This window comes from Lepisosteus oculatus, chromosome 29 (genome assembly GCF_040954835.1).
Source record: "Lepisosteus oculatus isolate fLepOcu1 chromosome 29, fLepOcu1.hap2, whole genome shotgun sequence".
Taxonomy (NCBI): Eukaryota; Metazoa; Chordata; class Actinopteri; order Semionotiformes; family Lepisosteidae; genus Lepisosteus; species Lepisosteus oculatus.
Genome location: NC_090724.1, coordinates 9,772,488 through 9,780,887, shown reverse-complemented (window position 1 = coordinate 9,780,887; position 8,400 = coordinate 9,772,488).

Genomic DNA, 8,400 nt, shown 5'->3' with positions numbered 1-8,400 from the left:
TCAAAGATCTGATGCTGGGGAGACTCACAGAGCACAACAGCAAAGAGACGAGGTTAGCAAATACCGGAATAAATGCAGAACCTCCAACAAACAGCTCAGGGCACAGATGGAAGAGCTGCTGCAGGACAACAGTAAGCTGCAGTCGGAAGTAGCAGAGCTGAGAGAGGAGCTGCAGCTCGCGGAGAGGACAAGCAAGACTCCCAAAGACCAATGGAGGAAACTCACTACTTCCCACTGCAGCCTGGACTGCAACAGAACAGCCCTGAGACCCAGAACACACAACACTCAACACCCACCCCCAACCCGCAAAGACACATTCAACTCCACACAACCTGACACCCCTACAACCCCTACCGCCAACTCCCAGTACCCCCACCGTAGCAAACACCACACCCACTGCACCCCCCGGCACCCCAAATCCCCTCACAACACCACATCCACCTTGCCGGACACTCAGGGTGGCCCACACACACACCCAACCCCACAGACGGCCACACCCAACACCTCCACCCCACACACTGCAACTCCCACGCAGCCCCTAGACCAGCAGCACAGCGACCCTCCGGCAGACTGGACACCAGAGGCAGACGCACGGAAGTAGCCCTTCTCATCGACTCCAACAAGAGGTACATCAACGAGCACAGGCTCTTCCCGGGATTACAAACAGCAAAGCTTTGGTGTCTGACGACAGAGAAGGCCCTGCAGCTGCTGTCCAAGTCAGTCCTGGGAACACCACGGCACATCATCATCCACACCGGCACAAACGACCTGAGGACCCAGAGGGAGCAGGTGGCCCAGTCTATCAGGAGAGTGACACAGAGGGCCATACATGAGTTCCCTTGTGCCCAAATTATCATCTCCACCCTGCTGCCGAGACAGGACTAGCAGTACCACACCATCCAGAAAATCAACACTGAGATCTCATGGTGTGGCGCCCTGCTCCCAGACATCTACCTGGCCCATCACCCCACCGTGGGACCCCAGCACCTACACGACCATAAACACCTCAAAAAACAGACCATCGGACTCTTCACTAAAACTCTGAAAGATACTACACTGGGCAGACACCCAAACACCACCCCAGAGAGAAGCAGGAGGACAACCAGAGGAACGCCCCAGCACCCACACCCCCAACTCAGACCAGCTCAGCCCACAAAGAACAGAATCAGCACCATCCTACAGTCCTCCAACCCAGACCAACGACCGAAAGGGACCAGAACCAGAACCACAACCCCCCCGACCCAGCACAACAACAGAGCTGGACCGAGCCCCTCCTGCAAAGCTACGCCGCAGCCCTGGCCAGCCCAGCGGTCCTAAGCAGTTTGGAGCTGGGAGAAATCCGGCAGCTCCTGAATTTCATCTGCACCCGACTTGTGAGCTGAACTACCAGGACCCACAGCGACAGACACAACATCAGCGCAATACTCTGTTTTTGTTGATGATGTAAATGTCTGACACGAATTTGATACAGTTCCAGATAACAATAACAAATTGCAAAGATAATTCAAACGCTCACAATTTAACAATTAGTATGTGGAACACACAGGGTCTGCGCTCGTCAGCATTTGAAGAGCACTAATCCTGAGTTTATCAAGAATGTAAAGGAGACAGACATCATGATCCTACAGGAGACATGATGTCAGGGAGACATGGCTACCCACTGTCCCCCAGGCTACAAGGAGATCATGGTGCCCTCTGTCAAAAAACCCAAATCACCCGGGGCAGAGACTCTGGGGGGATCATTGTGTTGTACAGAGTGGAGCTCAGTCACACCATACAATTAGTAAAGAGAGAAGAGTCACGTGTTTGGCTTAAAATCAAAAGAAATATCATCTATACAGAAAATTAGGTCTTCCTGTGTGCTGTCTACATCCCGCCCTCAGAATCGCCCTACTACAGTGAGGGAATTCTCCCCAGTCTCCACACGGAGATTGGTCATTTCCAGGACCAGGGTAACATGCTGCTCTGTGGTGACCTCAATGCACGAAGAGGCACACTGGCAGACTACACCAGCACACAGGGAAACATTCACGTATTCGGGCAATCCCCTCTGTACCACATACCGGTCACCTCACACAGGTGCAGCCATGACACCAAGGTCAACAGCACCGGGCGCGAGCTGCTCCAGCTCTGTCAAGGGCTGGGCCTGTACATCGTAAACAGCAGGACTAGAGGTGACTCTCTAGGCAGGTTCACCTACAGCTCAGCTCTGGGTAGCAGTGTGGTGGACTACGCCATCACCGACCTGGACCCCCCCTGTATCTGTACCTTCACTGTCAGGCCACAACCTCCTCAGACCATAGTCAGACCACACTCTACATGAAGAGAGCACACCAGCACAGAGACACACTGACACAGCCCAGCCAGCTGTATGACCTCAACCAGGCATACAGATGGGACACAGACAGCCTGGACAGATACCAAACTGCACTGGGCCATGACAAAATTCAGACACTGATGGACACATTCCTAAACACTCCGTATCAAACCAACAAATTAGGCATAAACTTGGCCTACTAAAACTGATTTTAGTGACTGACTAAACCTATAAAACTGACTCACCTATTCCACAAATTAGCATCAAAATCTAAGCTAAAAACAACTAAAAAAAACTACCAAAAAACAAAAGCAAAAGAAAAGTGGTTTGATACGGAGTGCAAAAACATCAGAAATTCACTACGAAAAGTCTCAAATCAAAAACATAGACAACCACACAACACAGATCTGCGCCTCAGCGACCGTGAAACTGTAAAACTTTACAAACACACTGAAAAAGAAAATAAACACATACATAAACAAACAACTTGCAGAAATTGAGGAGTCACTTAATCAGAACTGTTTCTGGGAGAAGTGGCACAATTTAAATAAATCAAAACCAGAAGAACTTTGCAAACATACTTTGAAAAATCTATCAAAAACTCCCAAATACAAATCATTTAGGCCAAAACACCATTTATGAAAAACTCGAAATTTTGCAATAGGCTCAATCAAAGACCCCCAATCACTGAGCAGGTGCTGCTGGACAAACTCCAAGCCCTCAGACCAGGCAAAGCCTGTGGCCAAGATGGAGTCAACAACGAGATGCTGAGACACAGCAGCTCGAAGTTGCAACAAGCCCTGCTCAAACTCCTCAATCTCATCATGAAAGTCGGATGTTTCCACGAGGCCTGGAACCACGGACTGATCACGCACATCTATAAGAGTGGAGATAGACCCGATCCCAACACTGTGGGAACAGTGACCTGGGGAAGGTATTCTGCAGTATCCTGAATACACGAATACTGGCCTTCTTTACCGAACACAATGTCCTGAGCAAGAGTCAGATTGGCTTCTTAACAGATAACCGAACATCTGATCAGATTTACACCCTGAGAGACAAACACGTCCACCAAAAAGACAAAGGAAAACTTTTTGCCTGCTTTGTCGATTTCAAAAAAGCTTTTGAATCGATTTGTCATTAAAGATTGTTTTATAAACTACTCCAAAGTGGCATAGGGGGCAAAGTGTACAACATAATTAAATCAATGTATTCAGAGAGCAAATGTGCAGTGAAAATCGGAAACAAAAGGACCAAATTCTTCACTCAAGGCCGTGGGGTGAGACGGGGCTGCAGCCTGAGCCCAACACTGTTCAATATCTATATCAACGAATTAGCAAGAATGTTGGAACAGTCTGCAGCTCCCGGTCTCACACTACACAACACAGAAATCAAGTTCCTGCTCTATGCAGATGACCTGGTCCTGCTGTCGCCCGCAGAACAGGTGCTGCAGCAAAACCTGGCACTGCTGGAGCAGTACTGTCAGACCTGGGCACTGACAGTCATTCTGGACAAGACCAGAGTTATGGTTTTCCAGAAGAAAGCCAGACTTCAGGGAAACAGGTACAAATTCACACTCAACAACAACACATTGGAGCACACATCCAGCTACAAACACCTTGGTCTGACTATCAGCTCATCTGGGAGTTTTGACCTGGCAGTGAAGGCACTCAGGGCTTTCTATGCAATAAGAAGGAGGTTCTTCAACATCAACCCACTAACAACAATCTGGCTCAAAATATTTGAAAGTGTAATCCAACCCATTGCCCTATATGGCAATGAAGAGTGGGGTCCCCACAGAAACTCTGCACATGGAGATCTGAAGAAACATCCTCCATATGCAGAGAAAAACACCTAACAATGGGTGCAGGGCCGAATTAGGCCAATACTCACTATTGATAAACATACAGAAAAGAGCATTAAAGTATTGGCTACACCTAAAAAACAGCAACCAAAATTCTTACCACCACAAAGCCCTGTTGAGCCAAGAGCTGAGCCCAAAACAGAGCCCCCTGAGCCAGCTGGTCCTGAGGCTCACTGACCCAAGCCACACCAACAGTAACTCACTAACTCAGACTCAACCACATCACAGCACAGATCAAACAGCAATATCTCACACACTGGGACACACACAACATAAATAGAATGCTACAGAACCCTACACAGACAATACACACTAGCCGAATATTTAACCAAGATAAGAAACAGCAAAAAGAAACAGACCCTGACGAAGTACAGGCTCAGTGACCACAGCCTGGCCATAGAAACTGGGCAACACAGGCAGACTTGGCTGCCTAGAGAGGACAGGCTGTGCTCCCACTGCCAGCGGGGAGAAATAGATACAGAGGTGCACTTCCTACTGCACTGTGATAGATACAGGATTAGAGAAACATTCTTCCCTAAATTCAGAAATCTAATCCCAGAATTCCCACACCTGCCAGAATCACAACGGGTCCCAATCCGACTGGGAGAGGGAAGAGGGAACTCAGCTGAACTGGCAGCCCAGTATGTGATCTCCTGTTACAGCCTGGGGAACAGTGAGTCTGTCTCCCAATAATGCTCCTTCAGTATACAGTAAATGTCAATATTTTATGATGTCTTTTTTGTAAATGTCTGTAATATGTCTGTAGATTTTATTTTACTTTTACTTTTGTTTCGTTTCTTGTTATTATTTTTATTTGCTTTGGCACCACTGATTGTACCCATCAGTCATGCTAATAAAGCACCTTGAATTGAATTGAATGTCCAAGGACATTCCCAAAACTATGGCACTGAAAACAATCAGAATTTAGGTATGAAAAACAAATCTAATAAGAACAGTTAAATTGAGAGGTAATTTAGCCTGTCTAGTCTGTTTGGTAGTTAGTTGCAAATTGATCTAACGGTATCAGTTTCAACATCATGGCTGGGTAGCTTGTTCCATACTCCCACAACCCTTTGGGTAAAGAAGTGTCTCCTGCTCTCAGTTTTGAATATGAACATTGTTCGTTCTGAAGAAGTCAGCTGGGTTAACCCAGTCATTGTCCCTGGGGATTCTTAATACTTGTAAAAAGTCCCTGAGTAATCCTGTTTAAGTGTCACATACCAGGTGTGGGATGAGCAGGTGCTTACCTCCCTGACGTCTGTAGAAAAGTGAAATTTAAAATATTGAGCAGATCTGGCTGCAGTCCGTAGGAAAATGTGTCTCAGTTAATAGTTCTCAATATTTGTTAACCACATGTGTGTTTGTTCTGTGTTTTGTTGTTTACTGTGTGATAAATCTGTCAGTTGTAACAGTTTCGCTGTGTTCCAGAGCCTTGCCCTGTAGCCTGAGTTGGTTTTGCTCACCTGGGTGATTTGGGAATTTCCATATCGAGATGAGATATTTTGCTGGAAACATCGTCTCTGGTTTCGTCTTGCAAGAAAAGGCTTGAGGGTTATGTCAAGGGGTCATTTCTAGCACATTTGATTCACTTTTTTCTTGACAGATTTAACCTGATGGTTTTCTTTGCTGTTTTTGCTTTCTAAATAAAAATTGATTGTTTTCTTTACCTGCACTAAAACAAAAGGTGAGTGTGATTTAGTTTAACCACATTAGTGCTTTTTTATTATTGTGGGAATATCATAATGGGCTAATTTTATTATGAGAATTAACTAACTAAATCTTCATCACAAGTTGCTATCCAAGTAGTGTATTATATTTAAGTGTTTTTTTATTTTATTTTCTGCCTCTACAGTGTTTTCCAGTTCTACTAATTTGGTATCACTTGCAAATTTGAGTAGTTTATCAACTATGGTATAACAGAATCCAGATCAGTGATATAAACTAGGGAGAGCAGTGGTCCTGATACAGACCCTGTGGGGATTTCCCAATGACATAACCCTGGTGTCCTGTCTAAATTCCACTCTGATCTTCTTTAATCTGTATAATCTGGCATCCCTAAAGTTCTCCCTTAATTCAGATGGTGAAGCTTCTGTGCAGCTGGGCTGCTGGTGCAGAACGCTTACTGTCTCTCTACAAGGTGCTCAACTTCAGTTGCTCTCCTCCTGTATCTCTTAGACATGAAAAGCTCTATAGAAATATAATCAATAGTGATATACAACAGGGGCAGACAAAACTGCACATAGTTTCTGATTAGTTTTTGGTGGAGCTGAAGCAACTTCTGGTTACTTCACCAAACACTAAACTGCAGGTTCAAATGTGGTTTTGGTAGTAATAATCGAATCTTCAAAAACTGCTACATTTTCAGCCCTTCTGCACTGTTAGTTGGCAGAAAGAAGCAGGTGTAAGCCTCACAGGGCAGTGAATGTACATGGCTATGCAAGCTGGGTTCATATTGGCAATGGGTTCTTCAAAGTGGGCAGCGCCAGTCCAGTGTTAGAGTCCCTGGTACAGTGACCGCTGTCTGTCTGGACTGAGCTGCCCAGGAGTGAGGGAAACAGAGAGGCAGGTTCTCACAGTTGGTGGGAAAAATCCATCCATACAGTGAAATCCATCTCTTCCACAGGCTGCAAACTCACTGGCAGTATTCATGTTTGACAGGAGGTGTCCAGGAAGCCTCATGATGTTAAATGAAATGATACCATGGTCATTAACAAGCCTGTTCTCTGTGGGTGTGGCACTGGGCAGAGTGGGCACAGAGGTGGGTGTGAAAAACAAACACCACCAACGTTTCCCAGATACACAGTAACAGAACTATTCCACCAAAACACAGCTGGTTTTCTTTCTTTTCAGGCAGTAGAAGCAACAACAGTAACAAATGAGGGTGGGTCAGTATAGTGTAGTGGGTAAGTCTCTGATCTCATAATGGGTGGGTTGTGGGTTGTGGGTTCCAGTCCCCGTGATGGACCTGTGTCCTGTCTGGGGGGATTCAGTTGCTGTCCAGTCCACCTAATGCCACAGATCCCAGCATGAGCTCTGCCTATGAGTGTACAAGCTGGACTTCACCTCGAGATCAGCATGCAGCTCTGTGCTAAACTAGTGGACCATTTTAACACCAATTACAACAAACTTGGCCACTGAAATTAATCTGCAACACCGAACTCTCAATTGCAGCAAACCCAAAGTAACAGCTGCTGCCCTCTAGGGATTACTAAAGTAAAGAAATAACTTTAAGCAATTTAGTGGCAGAATAAGTAATGAATTTAAAATGTTTTGTCAAATGTGATTAAAATCGCTTTCACACCACATTTATTAATACATGCGTTTATTAATAAAGCGTCATTATTAATAATGAAGTTTAATGTCAATCTTTATCTGTAGCTGTATCATGTAGAGCGTTTATATGCGATCATGAATTTTCATATATCCTGGGTTGTGAAGAGAACTGAAAACAAGGAAATACGTATTTAAACAGGGAATATTTTCTGTCACTTATGGGTGTCAATTGAATCATTTTGTTGTATTTGGGACTCGGCACTTCAGACTCTCAGGGAAAGCAGGGATATTGAGGAATTGGGGCTGCAGGGAAGAACTTGTGTGGGCCAGGGTTTGTTAAAAAAAAAACTTGATGAAGAACAACAAAAGTAGCTCATGAAAGTGCATAAGACTTACCTTTATATACTGCATTCACAAACGTCTTATACGTAGAACCGAAATAGCACTGCGTTCGCTTACTCATATGAAAGATCTCCACTTGAATGTGTATCGATTACCGAGGGCAACAAAAATACGCTATAATACTTGCTCGATTCAAAGCCACAGCTATTGTGCTTGTTTGCTTCGTAGCTAATTGCAATTATTGCAATTGAGCATCTCATTAATATTGTAACGTAACGGGGTTCAGGTGGGCGCCCTTGCCGTTGCCACTTACGGTCGGCCCCGTGGACCCGGGCCTCCGTCGTCACTCAACAGGGTGAGCTAAAGAGAGATCTCCCCACAGCCCACAGAGAGATTTTTGCTCTTTAGCTCTCTTTATCTCACCAGGCTGGGTCCCTGTTGAGTGACGCCAGAGGCCCGGGTTTGCGTCCCCGACGGCGCGGGGCCGACTGTAAGCGCCAACGGGAGGGCGCCTGCCAGAACCCCGTCGCGTTACAATATGTAGTATACCTAATCTGTTGTATTTTATCCTAAACGCAGTTCTTAAGTAAAAAACATTAAAATG